Below are 21205 nucleotides of genomic sequence, written 5' to 3' on the forward strand. Positions count from 1 at the left end.
CTTTTGACCAAATTATGCTGGCAATCCATCAACCGGATCTCCGGATAATATCCGAAACACAGAAGAGTAAGTCAGCCACTCTCTCTCTCTCTCTCTCTCTCTCTCTCTCTCTCTCTCACTCTCTCTCACTCTCTCACTCTCTCTCTCTCTCTCTCTCTCTCTCTCTCTCTCTCTCTCTCTCTCTCTCTCTCTCAAGAACTACTTAAGCTAGACAGCTGAAAATTTGCTATGGAATAACCTTAAGGCTGGAGCAGTGTGGAAAGGAGTATGATTCCAGTCGGTTGATTATTCTCAGAGACCGCCTGGGATCAAAATTGCAACTTTTGCGTATGTTCCATTTGCCACCTAGTACTCCATGAAGGATTAAAGCTAGAGGAGCCAAAGTTGGTGGACTTATAGACTGTGATGTCCTAAGGTGCATGCGCAAGATCAGTGACTCTGACCTCAAGGTTCCTTTTTAGCTCAGCTTCTAATAGGCAATGGCTGTGGTAAGTTTTTCTGTATCAAAATTGTCCTTGGATAATTTTAACGTATTCTAGTTTCACGCTACATCAGTTCTTCTGTTTCTTTCTTGTCTCCTTTCTCTTTATTTTTATCTCTCTTGCTCTACCTTTTCTTCCCACTTATCGATTTCAGTTTTTAACAAAATATCATTTCCGCCACGAGCATTGTCATTTCATTTTCCATTTCTTCATCAACCAACCTCACTGTACATTCAGTGACTTCATTTCTCTCGAAGACCATAACTTTGTTCTTCTATATATTCACCTTTAGATTCTGTTTCTTCCACACTCTCCCAAACTCATTCACGAAGCCTTACAATTCACCTTCGTCTTTACTTATCAATATAATATCATCTGAAAACAACAGTACAGGAAGTTTCCATACGCTGCCCTCTCTGATTAGGGTTGCTTCAACGTCCACTGCCTTACTTTGTAATTCTTTTACCCCTTCCATATACAGACTGAACAACCAAGGAGACATCACGCATCCCTGTTTCGGTCCAACATTCAAATAGAAAAATTCACTCAGTTCACTATCCACATACACTGCAGCCTTGGCGCCCTCATACATGCTCTTCACGGCAGTCAACAACTTCCCGTTTACTCCATATATTCTTAATATTTTTCCACATTCCTTGTCTATCCACTCTCCCATATGCTTTCTCCAAATCCATGAAGGTTGCATAAAATTTCTTTCCCTTCTCAAGAAACTTTTTCACTAGACCTAAGAATGATAATCTGATCTACACAACGTCTTCCCTTCCTAAAACCTCCCTGTTCTTCTCCAACTAATTCCTCTGTTCTTTCCCTAACTCTGTCAGTAAATATCTTACCATATACCTTTCCTATTACACTCAGAAGGCAAATGCCCATATGACTACCACACTCTTCTTTTTCCCCTTGTCCTTTGTACCGGGGAATAATAATATCTGACTTCCAAGCCTCCTGCACTCTACCTTCCTCCCAGGCGGGGAAGAACAAACGGGAAATAAAGAAGGGAGTAGAAAGGAAGAAAAGTCATATAAGAAGAGCAAACAGCGGAAATAATAAACGTAGGAAGAGATGTACGAGCAGAGTAGTGATAAATGGAGAAGGAAAATGAGTGAGATAATGGAGGTGGGGAAGGGGACACACACACACACACACACACACACACACACACACACACACACACACACACACACACACACACACACACACACACACACACACACACACACACACACACACACACACACACACACACACACACAAAACTGAGAGAGAACGCTTGTCCAATAATACTCGCTGAATCTACGCAAACACCTGCAAAAATGACGCTCTCAAAACTTGTCTCCACTGCACATTTATTCCGCGAAATACATCCCTTAAAATCCCAGACTAAACAATTAGCTTTGTTTGTTTGTTGGCGCCCGTGTTTGCTCAGGCTTGTGTGTTTATCCAGGTGCTTGTTCGCTCTCTCTGCGTTTTTATTTTCCTCGTATGTATACATTCTACTACTGTCTATCGGCATTCAGGAGTTTCTCTCTCTCTCTCTCTCTCTCTCTCTCTCTCTCTCTCTCTCTCTCTCGACCTTGGCCGTGGCTAGTGTTTGCAATTCCCGGCACACAAGGCTTCGTGTCCTTCCCGCCCCTTGGAAAGCTCAGGTCGGCATGAAGCACCTCCGCACGGTTCATAATATTGACTGGTGTTGTGGTGCGTGGGATGATGTGAGATGTTGAGGGATGATGGTGAATGGTAAGGGATGTGAGGGATGAAGGGTTAAGGGTGGTTAAGGGTGATTTTGGTGAGTAGGATATGGGAAGGGATTATGGTGGATATATGTGAGGATTATAAATGATTATTAGGGATGCTGGTGGTGAATGAAGGGTGAGGGATGGTGAGGGATATTTTTGATGGGTCAGCAGCGTGAAACGATTGAGTTAGAGGAGCGTGAGCGATGAACAGGGATGATGAGTAATGATGCTGAAGGGTGAGGGATGATTTTGGCGGGCATGGGATGGAAAGGATTTATGGGGGCAGGCACGAAAGACGAAGGGGGACGTTGAATGATGGAGGCGAGTAGGGAAGGGCAAGAGATGACGAGGGATGCTTTTGATGGGTGAGGGATGACGAGGGATGATCACTGTTGTTAGTGATGGGTAGGGAAAGTCAGCGATGATAGTGAGTGAGGGATGGGTGGATATTTTATGGGAGGGAAGGATAACAGTTTCGAGCGGTGAAGAGTGAGTGAAGGTGTGGAATGGTTTTCTTGAGAGATTGATTGGAATGTTTTTTGGCACAATGTTGATGGCGGCATGCAGGATCGTGTGGGTGGTTTGTGGTAGCTGGTGTGGGCTGATAATTCTTTTGTGTTGGGTGACAGTGACATCGGTAGTAAATGGTTGGGAAAGATAAATGAGGATGGTGAAGAGTGAAGAAATGTGTTAGTGGGTACGGTGTGGGTTGATGAAGGATTATGGTGCATTATAATAGTGATTTTACGAGTGGCTGGTATGGGATAGAGAGGAATATCGAAGGAACATTGTGATGGTGGATGAGGAATGCTTAGGGATCTTGATGGAGGATGGTTTCAGCAGTGAGGGATGGTAGTAGTGGATGGTGTTGGATGTTACCTGTGGTGGTTGTGGGAGTGGATGGTGAGAGATGGAAAGAGTGAGAAGTGGCGGGATGATGTGGGTACTTGTGACGGAGTGGGATTCTGAGAGAATTGTAAGGATGATAAGGAGGGATGGTGACTGTTGAAGGATAGAAAAAGCATGGGGTGATGGTGGTCTGTATACTCAGTGGTGGGGGATGAGAAGAGGAAAGCGGTGGGGGTATGGTATAGAAATGGGTGTTCATGTGGGTTTCATCATCAGTGTGCTCTCCGTTATCTGTGATTAAGGAACCAATTTTCGGAGTTATTACCTTATTGCTTCTTATGTAACTGAAAAATTCTTTGGGATTTGGTTTACCGATACTTGCATCAAGTGCCTCAAGGTTTTTATTACTGCATTTAATTAGTTTTTTTGGCTTTCCGTAGAAGGGCATCGTATTTATTTTTATCACTTTGACTCTTTGTTGTGTTATAATTTTTATATGCAAGATTTTTTGTATGCAAGATTACTCACTCTCCTCTCTCCCGTTACCTCTTTTTCAACTCTTGTTCTCTCCTGCTATTCATTCCCATTGCTTCCCCTCCCCTCTAGTCTCCTCCTCTCACTCTCTCTCTTCCCCTCTCAGTCTTTCCCCATTCCACTCCTTCACCCATCCCCCGGGTCCCTCCTGTCCAATAGCTTCCGTCACTTTGTATCTTCTAATAAACTACAGCACTAGCCGCGAGTGCGCATGTGTGTGTGTGTGTGTGTGTGTGTGTGTGTGTGTGTAAACTTTGGGAAGCCAAAAGTACACATTCAAATCGCACCAAAATTGGCACAAAGATCGCAGAAGAAACTTGGTCCCATCACGATTGAAAAACTTTTACTATATTTAATGAGCGATCACATTTTGACCAAGAAACGCAGCTCTCGGCGGCCGGCATAGGATCTCCGTAGATTTTTTTCTCCATAGCAACAGCAGCGCGAGAGTTCTCCGCAGGAACAAGTGCGAGGGGCCCGAAGGGCCCACGAGCACTTGTCTTCCTCTAAATCTCTCCTATATCTGGTCACTTTCCCATAGTCTACCCTCAACTCTTCCTTTCTCTCTCTCTCTCTCTCTCTCTCTCTCTCTCTCTTCATATTTTCTCTTTCTTCAGTCCTCTCTTTTTCTCCCGTCCCTTCCCCTGCCATCTCTCCTCCCATGCTCATTTCTCTTTTCCTCCCCCACTCTTCCCTCCCCACACATTCTTCTTTCGATTATACTCCCTCTTATTGTCTACTCTCCTCCCTCTCACCTCCTCGAACTTCTCTTCTCCCCCCCACCCCTCTCTGCGTGCGTCAGAAACCCACACAAGTTCCGGCTGTCCAATGTGGTAACGAGAGAGAGAGAGAGAGAGAGAGAGACAGACAGACAGACAGACAGACAGACAGACAAAGACAGACAGACAGAGGAATGATGGGGAGAGAAGTAGATAAGATGGAAAGAATTAAAAAAAAAAAGAAACAGCAAGATAGAAAGGCACACATGCAATGATAGGAACAGATTGACAGATAAGACAGATGAGAGGTAGAGAGACCATGGAATGGAGAGATGTCCTGAAGGAGAGACAGGAGTAATGGAGAGAGAGTTGCAAAGATGGAGGGAAGAGATTGTAGAAAAAACAGACAGGCACACATAGAAATATATATATATATATATATATATATATATATATATATATATATATATACAGCCTATCCCAACCGAAGCGGGGACGATACAGCCAATGTATCTCTACCAAGTGGCTTAGGCTGTCTGGTAGAGATTGGTGGGAATGGTGTGAGTGGTGGTGTAGGTGGTGTGTTGACTGACGTGGCGTCTGTTCAGCAAGCACGCATGATGACCTCAACTTCCCACACTGGTAGCTGTGGTGAGTGAATGAGTAGCGATGAGTAACTTGAGTGAAGATGAGTGAGTAAGATGAGTTATGAGTCGTGTCTCACTCTTCATTTGTTTGTTCCGTTTTTCTATGTCGATGTTTTCTCGGTCCTTTTCTCTAGTGATTTACTCGTTGTGGGATGAAGACTGCCGCTACTTGTAGGTGCGTGTAGATTATACAGACGACTCGTAGAGTTGTTAATTGTAGTTGATTGTAGATGGCTGTAGTTCGCTGATTCGTCGTAGACTTGTAGACTATTTGCACTGTAGGCTGTATTTTGTAGGATTCAATGTAGAACTGAAGCTAATCTTGTAGTCTCGGTTGCTTTTGTAGAAATGTGCTTTTAAGTAGGAGACGATGTCCGCAGATTTGCTGGTTTGTCGTTAAGCTACTTGCAAGGCGTCGAGTGATCTCTTGACCTCTGCATCAGCGTAATGATCTGGGAGACGGAGGGGGCTGGATGGAGAGAATACTGTCAGGAGCTGATGTTGTTGGTTGTTTTCAATCTTGATATTTTGTAGGAATTTAATGTTGATTCGTAGACGAGGTTCGTATACATTCGCTGCTACCAAATGTCATAAAGACTTTGTAGTTACTTGTAGAGAAGTATATTTTAGACTTGTGGTCGAGCGGCTTTTATATCTTGTAGTAGCTTCCCCACCAAATGTCATGTAGTGACAGGAGAGGTAAAGAATAGTATGGGACTCTTTTTATTTGTCTTGGAAATATTAAACACGGAACGAGTATAAGTCCCGGGTAGCTACCTCCCTGTCTCGCTATCTCTCTCTCTCTCTGTTCTAAGGCTAATCTCCGTCTCGATCTCTCTCTAGGGTCGCTTGTCTCCTTCTAAACTCTCTTTCCTAAAATCTGGTGTAGCAGGGGTGTGTCACGTGTGTTCCTCGTGGGTGGACTAGATCTTTGTTCACGAGAGGACTGCTGACAGCTAACTGCATCATCTCCTTACTGGCCGCTGTCGTCAGCTTTCCTCAGTGTTAAGAGTGTGTAAGCATGTTTAGCACTGCTCGATTCTCGCAGACACAACACCTTCTCATCATCTGACTCCCTGCTTCTATCTGTCTCTCTATCTATCTATTTATCTATCTATCTATATAATATGTAGTCTTTACCACACCAGTGCTATCTGGTGCGTCTCCGGGAGGCGGACATGGGAAGGCCTCATACATATATGAGGTACCGTCTTTAGGTCCGTACCGGTACCACAAAAACTAAACGCCAGTACGTGAGCGTCTGATTTTCCTATTTTTCGTACCATAAATATATTTCCTGTTCACGCCAGGCGTCCCTCATTTGGTTATGGCATAAGATAAATTTGAAATGTGACTGGAGGATAAACGTCACCGAAGACCCTCGTTTTGTGTAACAAAAAATTAAAAACGATGGTTTTTGCTTTCCATTTACGACCACCGAATAACTCGGGAATAAATTTTCCTTAGCAGGCTAAAATATATGGGAAATGTGGAACAGTTCAAAGAATTTTACAAGACTAATAGTTTCTGTAAACGAATAGGGGTAAATAAAACTTCCATGGTGGTGAGGTGGCAACGGGGCGGACAGTATTTGGAGTTATAATAGTTTCTTCTTCCAAGTATATTTCAAACTACTTGTGAATCTTTTCAATACCTTTTTGAAACGGTAGCAGCCTTAAAGTTTATGTGTTAGCTAGCCCAATGCTAATACACTGAAGGGCACTCCAATAAGTTTCTGCCTCTAGTACAACAATATCTTTGTGTAGCAATCTTGCATTATAAAATAAAGAAATAAAACACTTTTTTGTTAATGGAGTGCTTCTTGAAGTGTATTATTTGCAGTTTAGGTGTAGAGTTGATTCATGCAGCAGCTGTGGTGGTTGCTAACAATCAAATTTGTTAGATACAGTATTACTTTTCCTATACAGGATCCACTTTCTCATGGTTTGGGGCTTACATAACCTGTAAATCTGGTGGGTCATACCAGTGGAGGAAATCCCACCTGGACTCAGCAGGAGGACAGGGTTACCCGTGCTGAAGTGGCCATCATTGAGGAGTCAGACTAAATGTTCCCAGGCCCATTGCCTTGTGGAGTGCCCTTGATTGGGACAAGAAAATAAGTGAGTCAAGTTCCACGGAAGACAAGGCTCAACAGACACAGCTCCAGGCAGACTCCTACAACCCTGCTGAGTAGATAGTCGTCATGAATCTTCATGCTACTATCACAGGCTCGGAAGGGCCAAGTATCATAATGATAAGGACTGTGCACCCTCACCATCACACCAAATCCATTCATTGTGGCAACAGGATAGGATGACAGTGACAGGTCATGGATGTTGCTGGAAGTCGCAAACTCGTGTCCTGCACGCAGGCGGCATTGGCCCAATGGTTGCTGTCATGATGGCATCGGAGCAGGTAATGCCTTTGGTAGCTTCCAGTCTGACTGAGTCGCTGGAAATGGATCCCCAACTGCTTACCCCTGATGGGGAGGGGTTTAGAAAAGGTAATCTAAACATTTGCTGCTCTGCACTACCTGGGCAGTTAACAGCGTCTGTCAAGGCACGGTCAAAAACCAACAGAATCCACGTGATTCCTGTTACCTGGAATATATGTACCTTGTTTGATACTGGCCACGACACAAGACCATGCTGTAGAACTGCCCTTATTGCCCATAAATTGGAAAGATAATTATAAAATTGGCATTGCTGCCTTGTCTGAGTCTCACCTCTAGGGAGAGGGCATCCTTACAGAAGCAGAGAAAGAGTATACCAATTTCTGGAGGGGATACCAAGACAAAGTAAGAAGAAAACCATGGAATTGGCTTTGCAGTTCAAAGCAACCTTCTGCAGAATATCCAAGACACACCCGTGAGTATATTAGAGGGACTAATGGCCTGGTGCATAACTCTTTCCAAAAGCAAATATGCAACACTCATCAGTGCTCATGCCCCAATGCTTGATTCTGAGGATACAGTTAAAGATTCCTTTTATAACTCTTTGGATGCTATCAGTTGTTCAGTACAACCTAATGACGAACAGATCCTGCCTAGAGATTTTAATCCCAAAGTAGGAAAAGATAATCACGTCTGGCAAGGCATTACAGGCTGCCATGGTGTTGGTAACATGAACAGCAATGGCTTAGACTGCTTTCCTTATGCTCAGAACACTGTCTAGTCTTCACCAACACCATCTTTCAACTCAAGAATAAACACAGGACCACATGGATTCACCCACGATCTAGACATCGGCTTGGTGCATCGGGTGGGCTGCTCCTGCACCGCATTGTGATTGGCTAGCATGTGTTGCTGTGTTGTGGGGTCTGCCCATGCACTGATTGGGTCCCAGGTCTGAGCCAGACGATACACAAGATCGCCGAAAAATGCACAGTACCGCCGATTGCTTCCCATTTCTGAGCTGGATATTGCCTAATTTCACAGGATATTGTTTTAACTGAGCCGAGCAGAAAACACTGGAAATTGGGATTGGCTGGATATTGTTCGTTTCCTTCGTTCGTTTTTGAAGGCTCCAACATGCATACGTGCATCAGTTTTGGTCACATATTGGTGGTTCTCCATGCTGCTCGATCTCTGGCAGCTTCCCTATTCAGTCCCTTATCCCTGAGTTCACACTCAATGACCTCATCCCAGGTTTTTTCGGTCTATCTCTCGCAGCCCTACCCCTAACATTAACACTTCTCACTTACTGCACCCAATTATCATCTCCCATTTTCTCCACATGCCAAAACCATCTCAGTTTACCACTCCTTATCACAACACCAACACACTCCAGTCCAATCCTACCCCTCAACTTTTCGATCCTAAACCTAGCCCCCCCAGGCTTCACTCTCAGGGAAACACGCACATCCACCTATTCATTGCTACTTCTGTACCTTTGAGCCTGCGAATATCCTCTTCCTTTACCGAGCAAGTCTCAATACCATACAGCATTACACTCCTAACGCACTGCATACAAAGATCCCATAGCACGGAGGGAGAGCCCTATCAATGTCAGGAGATGCAACTGCTCCCTAAACGTCTTCCAACCAATCCTCATTCAAGCCACAGAGCTAGTTCCAACCCCACCTACAGCACATAACGTCTCCCAGAAGACAAAACTCTTCCACACGCTCAAGAGACTCACCAGCAAGTTTAATCCTTTCACACTCGACAATCTCCACCTGTTCTCCCAAACACACCACACACATGAAATCAGCATTATCTCACAGTCTACCTCTAATACCATTACATCTCTTATGCACCCACTTATTACAGGCACTGCACAAGACGGAATTACTTCCCACTCCCTTGTGGCAAATTGCACATGGCCACTCTCCCTCTTCTTTGACCTTACCACCACCAACCCTAGATACCATCGCTTCTATTTTATCTGCATTTACTCTTAAGCCCTTGTGCCCCATACCATCTCACCACTTCCTAAATCTCTCCTCCGACTCCCTTCCATTCTCTGTAATCAATACCAAATCATCAGCATACAACATCTCCCACGGGAGTCCATTTCTGATGTCATGTGAGAGGACTTTGAGTACCATGATAAACAAGAAAGGGCTTAAAACTGACCCCTGGTGCACACCAACATTCATGGAAAACTCATCACTCAAATCTCCATTCACCTTTGCCTGGGTGAGAGCTTCCACATACGTGGCCATAACTACCTTAACCCATTAGCACCCAGTGTCCTCGATATAGGACAACTGGGCATTTTCGAAATTTAATAAAGAAGGGAACCCCGTGGTAGGAACCTACTAGCTTCGCGACTGAGCCAACAGGCGGAGGGAGGTACGCCTAGTGCCCTTCCAGCAAAATCTCTCGTACAGGAAATCTGGGAGTCAATGGATTAACGAGCAACTTCTCATTACCTAGCTTTCTTATTGCCCACTTCACCATCTCTTTAGGGACTCTGTCAAAGGCCTTCTCCAATTCAACAGAAACAAAGTACAATTCCTTTTTCTTTCCACTATATTTTCCTAAAGCTGTCGAACAATGAATATGACATCAGTGGTCCCTTAGCCTGGTATAAACCCAAACTGTATCTCATCAGTATTCATTATTTCTCCAATCATACCTTCTAGAACTCTCTCCATTACTTTCATTATCTGGTCTAAAAGCTTTATGCCTCTATAATTTCCTGTTTCCAGACCATAACCCTTCCCCTTGTACACATTTACAATTACACTTTTCAGCCAGTCATCTGGGCTTACACACTCATATATAATCGTAATTATCATGTCAACGACTAACCTAACTCCTAAATCTCCTGAGGCTTTCAACATTTCAGCAGTCAACCCAGACACACCTGCTGCCTTCCCCACCTCCATCCTACCTATTGCCCCGATCACAGTAGCAACATCAATCAAAGGCCAAGGACCAAACAATGGATCTGCTGGCTTCAAACGTATCCTCTGCCAGTCAAACTCCTCCTTCAGCAACCGGCTGTAATGCTCTCTCCATGCGTCTTTAATATCCCCACTGTTCACAACTAACTTTCCTTCACTATTTTTCACACACTGCTCACCTGTGATATCCCTATTTTGCCTCTTCTTCTGGTTTGCAACCTTAAATATCACATTCTTCCCTTCCACACGATTTACGTTATCAAGTAAAAGTCTCTGTGACTCAAGCTTCGCCCTGTAAACCTCGCTTCTAGCCCTATGCTTGGGAGTGAAGTATTCCTCTTCGTTACCACCCCTCTTTCATTCCCGAAAAGCCTCCTTTTCTCCTAAACTGCATCTTCAACACCCCTATCCCACCACCAAGTTATTTTGGCTTGTCCATCCACATACTGAATCAGTAACTGTCAAGAGGTTTCTCTTGAGGGCTCTGTACTGTTCATTAACACTTCTGTCAACGTCTTCCTGTTCAGCCACCACTCTCCTCATCTCGCTATGGAAGTCATTCCTTTCTGCTTGGTTTTACAGCTTTCATATTTTCCTTCTAGGTGCACATTTTCTTTTTATCATCATTCGCTCCTAAAGCACCGTGACACATATCAACATCTAGTGTTGCTGCACACACTCCTCACTCCCTATAACTGTAACATACCTCACTTACCTCCTATCACCCCTCCTGACCAGGAAATAATCTAGCTGGCTGCTATTTCCCCAAGACTCGCATGTAATCAACTTTCTCTCTCATCCTAAAATGTGTGTTGCACACAATCATGTTCATTACCTTTCCAAACTCGATTATCCTTTCCACTTCCTCATTTTTTGTACCATATGCTAATTTCCCATGTATTCCTTCATATCCTTGAGCTGCTTTTTCTACGTGACCATTTAAGTCCGCTTCCAAACTACAATCTCATCATTCCCCATACAACTTACTACACGTAATAAGTCATCCCAAAATATATCCTTCTTCTGCCTCATCCAAGCCTGCCTGTGGATCATACGTTGATATAAATGCAACCATTTTCCCACCGAACAAAATATTCACTACTGTTATCCTATCACATACTCACATTAACATTCATGACATGTTCCACATATGTCTACCCAACCAACACACTCAGATGACCATATCCATCTGTCCTATCCTGTCAAAACTACTTAAAATAACAATCCCTCCCAGCAATCTCTCTGGCTAATCCATCCCTATAGTGGACTTCTTGCACACATCTCACAGTCACCCGCCCTCCTACTCAATGTCTCAATAACTCCCCTCGCTCTACCCTTCAAACTTCCGACATTCCACGACGCCACTCTGATCCCCCTGGGTGATTTACTGTTCTCAGGCTTGCTTTGAATTTCATTCTTTAATTTGGTCACAATCAGTAAAAATTATAAAGGGGAGAGACATGCCACATGCCCCACCCACTGCACAGCCCCAGGTCCAGGCAATGGATCCGGGACCCCTAGCCCACCAACCTTGACCAGTGGCTGTGGTAGTGGCCTGGTGGCACCCTGCCAGGACAGCCACAGGGACACTCTCCAAAAACGCCCTGGCACTGCAACTGCCCTGTCATTATACACCCATTGATAGGGCAGCCTCTTGGAGTGCTACTCCCATGTTCGAGCCTCTCTCCATTGGGCGGAAGCAGCAGCCTGGGAATCGCAATGCCCTGTACCCACTAGCACAGGTTCGAGCCCCATATCACCCCGACCTCACGATCTATCCTGCCGGAGCCCTCGTCCTGCCTCCCCTCATAAGGTCCGCCACTAGATAGCGGGGGGAAAGTTTTCTGACTGCATGCCCACTGGCATCAACCCTTGTAAAGTAATGGGGTAAGTTGTGTGATAAGTAAGGTGCATGTGGTGTACTCTGTGAAATAGAGGAGAGAATGCTGGTTTACTCTCCGTGTTAGTGTCACAATGAAAAGTTCAGCAAGGGGGGATAGTTAGGTAGATAGCGAAACAGAAGCTCCAGCTCTCCTCATCACCAGCATTCCCATTTTCCTTGGGAGTACCACCCTGATCAGCTGGTGTTATAGCCGATAGATAATTGAGGGATTACAATAAAACAACTTTTGCCCATTTTGTTACCTCTTTTTTAAATTGCAGTATAGTCAGTCTATTGTCCAGTCAAATTCCTAATTTCAGAGTTCCACCTGTATCTGACCCCCACAACTTCAAGAGGAATAATATGGAAGCTTGACTACTACTGCTACTACTACTATTATTTTCATTATTATTTACTGCTACTACTACTAGTATTACTGCTGCTATTATTATTATTAATCTCTCACAAATCCACCATTTCCACTTCAGTTCTCAATATATTTATTGAGGATGCACGCATTCCAAGGGCACAGGTCAAATAAGGTCCAAAAATCATTAATTTTGAACCCAACTTACTCAAGAACTATTATAGCTACATGAACGTGGAAGAAAATTTCGTGATAAAATTATTTTCCAAACATTTTTATGGATATACTTTGAAGGTTAATTATGAGCGACATTACAATATTTCAGACGCCCCACTTTTAAATATTTCTTGGCTCCAGAAGGTTTGTCTGCTCCAGGACCAGGTCTGTAAACTTTCTAGTGCCCAGTTTGACAACGCTTTCAGAGTTATTACAAAAAATGTAATGTCTGCAACATTATTATATGTGAAGATCAGCAACTGTCTCTGACAGTTATAGTCTTCTAGTTATTAATATTATTATTATTATTATTATTATTATTATTAGTAGTAGTAGTAGTAGTAGTAGTAGTAGTAGTAGTAGTAGCAGCAGCAGCAGCAGCAGCAGCAGTAGTAGTAGTAGTAGGGAATGTGAAGATGGATGGAGTAGTTGGTTAGTGGGGTGTGCCTGCAGAAGTGGATGAGAATGGCAATGCTCTAGTGGACATTTGTGTCGCAAGGGGGTTGGTGATAGTCAATACCGTCTTCAAACACAAAATGATCCACAAGTATATGTGGTTAATGATGAGAAGGGTGGGTGGTGACCTGAATGAATGGAAGACAATGATTATGTGTGTGTGGATGATTAAATGAGAAGGTGTGTAATGGATGCAAGTGGATATAGAGGCTGGACGAGTGGACTTTCTGATCAGCACTTGGTGGTGGTGAAAGTCAAGGTTGAAATCAAGTGGAGAAATAGAATAAGGCACGGACAGGAGGAAGTAATTCATACAAGGAGGGTGGAAAGGTTACAAGAGGATGGAAAAAAGCAAGAATATATGAGAGAAATGGAGGAGCGACTGGGTAAATATGATTTGGAGCATATGAGGGACGTGGAAAGTGTGTGCAAGATATTCACAGAAGAAAGTTGTGCAGCATGTGAGGCGGTGTGTGGGATGAAGAGAAGACGAAAGGGTTTCAAGGAACAGTATGATGGAATGAAGAGGTGCGACAGGCTGTGGCACAAAGAGAAGAAAGCATATAGTGAGTGGATGAGAAACAGGAGTGTGGGGGAAGTTAAGGGGCAGAAGAGAGAGTTATATGTAGAGAGGAAAAAGGAGTGAAAAGACTGGTAAGAGAGAGTAAGAAGAGAGTGGATGAGATTATTGCAAAGAATTTGAGTGTAAAGTGGAGGGAATGTAAGAAAATGTTCTGGAAAGATGTAAAGACAGTTAGACAGGGTGATAAAGAAGTTAGTCGGAGAGTGAAAGATAATAATGCTAGATGACTAGTGGAGAAGGAAAAAAGGGAGCAGATGGAGGGAACACGTTAAGGAGTTGTTGAACATAGAGAATGAGAATAATGCGAGTATAAGTGGCTGGGGAATGGCTGGGAGAAGGAGGGATGTGAGAAGAGAGGAAGAAATCAGTAGGACAGAACTTGTGGAAACAATGAAGAAAGTCAAAATGGGGAAAGCCCCAGAAATTGATGGAGTGTTTGGTGAAATGCTGAGGCATGGGGCAGAGAGAGTAGCAGAATGGATTTGGAAGATGTGCAGATTGGCCAGGGAGGAACGTAAAGGCCCGGAGGATTGGAGTCAGGTATAATTAGTCCTCTGTGCAAAGGAAAAGGGGAAAAAGAAGTGTGTGGTAAACATAAGTGCATTTGTCTTCTTAGTGTAATAAGAAAAGTATATGGTAAAATATTTAATGACAGAGTTAGGGAAATGACAGAGGAATTAGTTGCAGAAGAACAGGGAGGTTTTAGGAAGGGAAGAGGTTGTGTATATCTGATATTCATTCTTAGGTCTTTAGTGGGAAACTTCCTAGAGATGGGAAAGAAGTTGTATTCGGCCTTCATGGATTTGGAGAAAGCATATGACTAGGTGGATAGACAAGGATTGTGGAGAGTATTAAGAATATTTGGAGTAGATGGGAAGTTATTGAATGCCGTGAAGAGTATGTATGAAGGTGCTAAGGCTCCAATGCGTGTGGATAGTGAACTGAGTGAAATTTTCTATTTGAAGGTTGTATTGAAACAGGGATGTGCCGTGTCTCCTTGGTTGTTCAGTCTGTATATGGATGGGGTTTTAAAAGAGATACAAGGTAAGGCAGTGGATGTTGGAGCAGCCCTAATGATAGAGGGTAGTGTTTGGAAACCCACTGTACTATTCTTTGCAGATGATACTGTGTTATTAAGTGAAGACGAAGGGGAGCTGCAAGGCTTGGTAATGAGTTTGGGAGAGTGCATAAGAAACGGAGTCTAAAGGTGAATATAGGGAGGAGTAAAGTTATGGTCTTTGAGAGAAATGAAGTCACTGAATGAACAGTAAGGTTGGATGAGGAGGAAATAAAAAATGTAAGTGCGTTTAAGTACTTGGGTAGTGTGATGAGTAAGGATGGAAGATTGGAGGGTGATGTGCTTGAAAGGGTACAACAAGGAAGAAAGTTGGTGGTTCCTTGAAAGCAGTGATAAGAAACAGGGAAGTGAGCATGGAAGTGAAAAGAAAAGAATACTGCATAACAGTATTGTGATACGAACTTTAACATATGGATGTGAAGTTTGGACCTTGTTGGAGGGACACAAGTGAAGAGTGAGGGCAGTGGAAATGAGTTATTTGAAAGGAGCATGTGGAGTCACATGGAGGGGCAGACTGACAAATAAGGAAGTGAAGGAGCGTTGTGGTGTGGATGTGGATGTGATAGGAAGCATTAGGAGTAACACTGAGGTGGTTTGGCCATATGGTGAGGACGGAGAGCGAGAGGCTGACGTGAAGAGTGTATGTGAGTGAGTTGGAGTGGGGGAGAAGAAGGGGAGGCAAAGGATGAGATGGAGGGATGAAGTGGATAGGTATATAAGAGAGGGGTGTGTGAGCCTGGAGCAGGGCAGTGAAATGGTGGGGAACAGGGCGACATGGAGGCTATTTGTTTGTGGCCATCCGTTACGGGATTAAGGCGTCTGGCAATAGACAGATTGTTATTATTATTATTATTATTATTATTATTATTATTATTATTATGAGGCGTCTGGCAATAGATAGATAGATAGATTATTATTCCATCACTTTTCCTCTCTTATTTTCTTCATATTCTTTGAGGATGTAACCCCGCTGCAGGGGGTCACCTTGACGTGGTGGCGGGGCTTGAAGCGTGGTTGGCGGTGCCACCTACTTTGGAGGCATGCCTACCTTTGTAGGGTTCGGTATTTGTCAGCTACGTGGACCAAGCGCCCCCTGCATCACTGGTGGAGGAGGCCTGCTGGTGATGTTAGTCCCTGCCCATTTGCCATCTAGGGCGGGACTCTTGCCTTCCCACGTGTTTGCCGTGCGTGGCGTCCCGTAATGCTGGGAGACGGGAGTCCTGGAGGTTGAGCGATGCTGCACGATGCGCCCTGCAGCTAGCAATACACCTCTTTGGTCCCTTATTCTGGCTAGACGGGTGGCCTGGTTGGGCCCGACCAGGTCAATCGGCTGGTCATGCGTTGGCTAGGGTCAAGTGGGCACTGGGGGGCCTGGTGGCTCCTATCGTCCTGGAGTCACCCTTGCCCAGGTCCCCTGGTGGTTACCCGCGTATACTCTCCTGCTACCTCTGGGGTCGCCAGTGGTGTTATCCCTGGGATATGACCTCCCCTTGTTGGGCTCCATGGTGGGTGGAGGGGTGGGGGAATGAAGTTTCTGTTGTATATTAATGGATAATTTACCTAAAAATACCGTTGACGACACATCATCTGTCCCTGGTAATTCTGCGGAAGCATCCTCTTCGATTGCCACGTTAGAGCCTTTCCAGGCCCCAAAGGACTATCCTCCTCTGACCCAGCGTTCAACTGGGAATAGGAGGAGGTCACGTCGGGTTGGTTTGGCTCCGGGGTTCAATCCGGAAGAGAGTGAGCCTGAGACCTTCAATAAGTATCTAGTACTGAAACCCTCTGCTGGTGGTTCCGTGCTGGATATAGATATTTTTGAACTACACCGAGCCATTGTTTCTGCTTGTGGCCGTGAACCGGCGATCTCAACCCAGGGGGATGGTAGCCTACTTGTTGAGGTGTCCTCTCCAGCAGAAAGCTCCCGTCTCCGGAATTTGACCTCCATAGCTGGCAATAGTATGTCCTGTGTACCCCATGGCACCTTCAACCAAAGTAAGGGGGTTATTTACTCTCGAGACCTCCTGCGGTACCCTGAGTCACAGTTGTTAGAAGAACTACGCTCTTATGGTGTTATAAAGGTTGACCGGGTACAGAAGAAGATCGATGGTGTTCTGACCCCGACTCCGACGCTGTTTCTGACCTTTGACCGCTTGATGTTGCCTGCTTCCGTGAAACTTGCCTGGCTCTCTCTGCCTGTGAAGCCTTATGTTCCAAACCCAAAGCGGTGTTTTCACTGTCAGGGGTATGGGCATGTTAGTAAATTTTGCCGACGTGCACTGGCTGGCCTGCCTGGTGTTTGTGTTTCCTGTGGCGATATGAGTCATGCCAGTGATTGTCCAGGACCCCTTAAATGCTATCACTGTGGGGGTCCTCATGCTGTATTTTCCAAAAACTGTCCTTGCTACTGCCTTGAAAAGGAAGTTTTGAGCATTCGTGCACGTGAGAAGGTTTCCTTTCCAGAAGCAAAGAGGAGGGCCCAGACTCTCTTCTTTCGGCCTGGAGTTACTTATGCTTCTGTCCTTTCTGGGGCACCTGTACGTCGTTCTGTGTCCCAGAAGTTGCCACGACCCTTTACAGTGACCATTTCCCCAACTACTGATTTGAAGGATGTTGTTAACCCTGGAATTACTGATAAGTGTGTGACTGATGCTCATCCACCCACTGCTCCAACTGTCTCTGCCTCCACCTCAGTGGCTGACGGTTCGCGTACTTCTGTGGTGGTGGCAGATGTACACACTGACGAGACTCATCCCCCCTTGTCCAGTATGAACGAGGCTCCTTCTGTATCCGGCAAACGTCATCGTAATTCGTCAGAGTCCTCAGAGCCTGAAAGCCGGCCACCTAAGGTTTCTGTTGTCGAACCTTGTATCAACCTCTCTACTGTTCCCTCTGCCTCAGAGGCTGAGAGGTCTAGCCAAATGGAAGCTGCTGCTGGTGGTTCACCTGTAGTCAGGTCCCCACCTGGGGATGGTGTTGGACAGACTGCTGATGCGTCCGTTCTGAAAAGTACAATGTCAACCTTGCAGGGTTCTAATCCTGTCAACTCTTTTTCCACTTCTGGAGCTTCAAATGGTAGCACTGGCCGTCCCACATTACCCAAGGCGGCCTCCAAGCATCTATCCAAACCGAATGTTATTCCACCTCAAAGGAAGAGTGTTGTAAAACTTTCCTCTTCCACGTCCTCACGTTTGCCTACGGATGTTCGACATAAAGCGCGGGTTCCTGGTGCTGGACAGTCTCTTACCAAGGGCCTTCCTAAGCATCATTCCAAACCCACTCGCATGTCAGGAGGTGTACAGTCACGCACTTAATCATTTTCCCCTCCACTATGGGTTCTATCATCCAGTGGAATTGTCGGGTTTACGTGCTAACTATGAGGAACTGTGTCATCTAGTTTCTCAATTTACTCCACTATGCATGTGTATCCAGGAGACCATGGTTGGTGATACTGCTCCTGCTGGTCCTTCTGGCTACAATGCTTTTTATTCTGATCCTGTGCTGGGCCAAGGTCGTCATGGAGGTGCTGCTATCTTCCTTCGCCAGGATATTCCATGTAGTCATCTGGATATTTCCAGTCCCTTGCAGGCAATTGCTGTCCGGATGTTTTTACGTCGGCAGTATACAGTTTGCAGTCTTTATCTACCTCCTAGTGCAACTGTTGAAAGGGCGGATCTGGAACGCCTTATTCATGGCCTTCCTTCTCCCTTTCTGTTACTAGGTGATATGAATGGTCACCATCCATTATGGGGAAACAGTGAGGCCAACCCTCGGGGTGTTATGCTGGCCTCTTTAGTGGAAGATGAGGAGTTAGGCATTTTAAACTCCAAAATAATGACTTATTTCCATAGCCAGACAGGAACTTTTACTGCCATTGATTTGTCCTTATGTTCAGCTGATGCTCTTTTAGATTTTAACTGGGATGTGTTGCCAGACCTGTATGGCAGCGACCATTTTCCGTTACTCTTAACTGCTGGTGCAGGTGGACCTCAGCCACGTCTTCCTCGCTGGCTTCTGGATAAGGCTGACTGGCCATATTTCAGGGAATTAAGTTCCATTTCCCTTTCTGTCAATGAGTTTGGCTGTCTTACGGAGGCTGTGTCATATTTCAATACCGTGCTGCACTCAGCAGCCCTATTATCTATTCCAAAAACAAAGGGTCAGTTTCCTAAACGTCCAGTTCCTTGGTGGAACTCGGAGTGTAGTTCCGCAGTGAGAGCCAAAAGAATCGCCTTCTCACGACTTCGTCGTCACCGTGGGGATCCTCAGTATTTGGTGGCATATCAGAGGGCACGAGCTCATATGAGGCGGGTCTTAAAGGAGGCTAGGCGTTCGTCCTGGAAGGGTTATGTTTCCTCCATCAATTCGAGGACTTCCATCACCCAGGTGTGGAACCGGGTAAAGAAAATTTCAGGTAAATTTACTGTTCCATCCCCTCCTGTTTTATCTGCACCAGGTGGAACTGTGGCTGATACATTTGCTGTTGCAGAATTGCTTGCTGACCATTTTGCCAGTGTGTCAAAGAAGGATGCAGATACACCTTTGGCTTGCCGCCGTCGGCGCCTAGAATCTTGTGGTCTCAGTTTTGCCTCTGTTGGGGGAGAGCCTTACAATGTTCCATTTTCAATTTTTGAACTCCAGTCAGCTCTGTCGCAGTGCCATGATTCCTCTCCTGGTTTTGATGATATTCCTTATGCCTTTTTACGCCACCTGTCTGATGAGTCCCTGTTGTTTTTGCTTTCACTGTTTAATAAGATCTGGTGTTCTGGGGAGTTTCCGGCTTGTTGGGGTGTTGCTGTAGTTATCCCCATCCCCAAACCAGGTAAGGATCACCTACAGGCGACGAATTATCGGCCTATTTCTTTGACGTCTTGTATATGTAAAGTTTTGGAAAAGATGGTCAATGTTAGGCTTGTGTGGTTTTTAGAGAGAGGTGACTTCTTATCCCCTGCCCAGTATGGTTTTCGAAAAATGCGATCTACCTCTGATGCATTACTGTCCTTGGAATCATCTGTCTGTGAGGCTTTTTCCACTAACCAACACCAGGTCACGGTCTTCTTTGATCTGGAAAAGGCATATGACACTGCATGGCGTCATGGTATTTTATTCTCTCTTCATGAGTTTGGTCTTCGTGGGCGCTTACCTGTTTTTATTCAACAGTTTTTATCTAACCGAATTTTAAGGGTGCGAGTGGGAGGAGTGCTTTCTAATGCCCGAGCACTAGAAGATGGAGTACCACAGGGGAGTATCCTTAGCGTTACTCTGTTCGCTGTAGCCATTAACAGCGTCATCAGTGTACTTCCTGATGGTGTACGAGGATCACTATATGTTGATGACCTCTCAATTTCCTTCACTGCGTCTAGAATGTCTCTGATAGAGAGGAAGTTGCAGCTGGCTCTCAATAGAATTTCTGACTGGGCAGAAGCACGCGGTTTCCATTTTTCTGCAGCAAAGACAGTGGCTATACATTTTTGTCGTCTTCGAGGAGTCCACCCAGACCCTGACTTGTATCTCTATGGTAGAAGAATATCCTGTGTGGAAGAGACGCGGTTTCTGGGTCTTCTGTTTGATAGAAGATTAACCTGGGTTCCTCATATTCGTTCTGTTAAGGTGGCTTGTCTTAAAGCTTTGAGTCTTTTGAGGGTTTTAGCTCATACCTCTTGGGGTGCTGACCGTCAGACCCTCCTCCTCTTACATAGGTCTCTTATTCTTCCTAAAGTTGAATATGGGTGTGAGGTCTACTCCTCTGCAACAGATGCCCGCCTCCGGTTGTTAAATTCTGTGCATCATGCTGGTGTTCGTCTGGCAACCGGGGCATTCAAATCATCCCCAATTCCAAGTTTGTTGGTAGATGCTGGTGTACTCCCCTTGGACTTGAGGCGCCAGTTGCTAATGATGAGGTGTTGGTATCGTCTTCACCGCATTCCAGACTCAATTTCTTGTGCCATTGTCTCACAGGATTCCCGATCTTCTGTTTTTGAGACCCGTCCCAATTTCCCAAAGCCATTTGGTTACAGGGTCCGGTCTGTTATGCTGGCCCTCTCTCTCCCGAGACTGGCAATTTGTCCACATCGGATCCCAAGGGTGGGTTCTTGGCTACTCCCTCGCGTGACATTCTGTAGGTCCGTTGTTGGAAAAAAGGGCTCGCTTCCCTCTCAGGTGTCCCTCTCTCTCTTTTTAGAACATGCCTCCATTCATGAGGGTTCTGTCCCCGTCTATACTGACGGGTCTAAGACTGATACTGGAGTAGGATTTGGTGTTGTCTTCCCTTCCTTTAGTAGGG

The sequence above is a fragment of the Coenobita brevimanus genome, chromosome 7, assembly GCF_032717465.1.
Source record: "Coenobita brevimanus isolate Jiangsu-jjx chromosome 7, ASM3271746v2, whole genome shotgun sequence".
NCBI classification, from domain to species: Eukaryota; Metazoa; Arthropoda; class Malacostraca; order Decapoda; family Coenobitidae; genus Coenobita; species Coenobita brevimanus.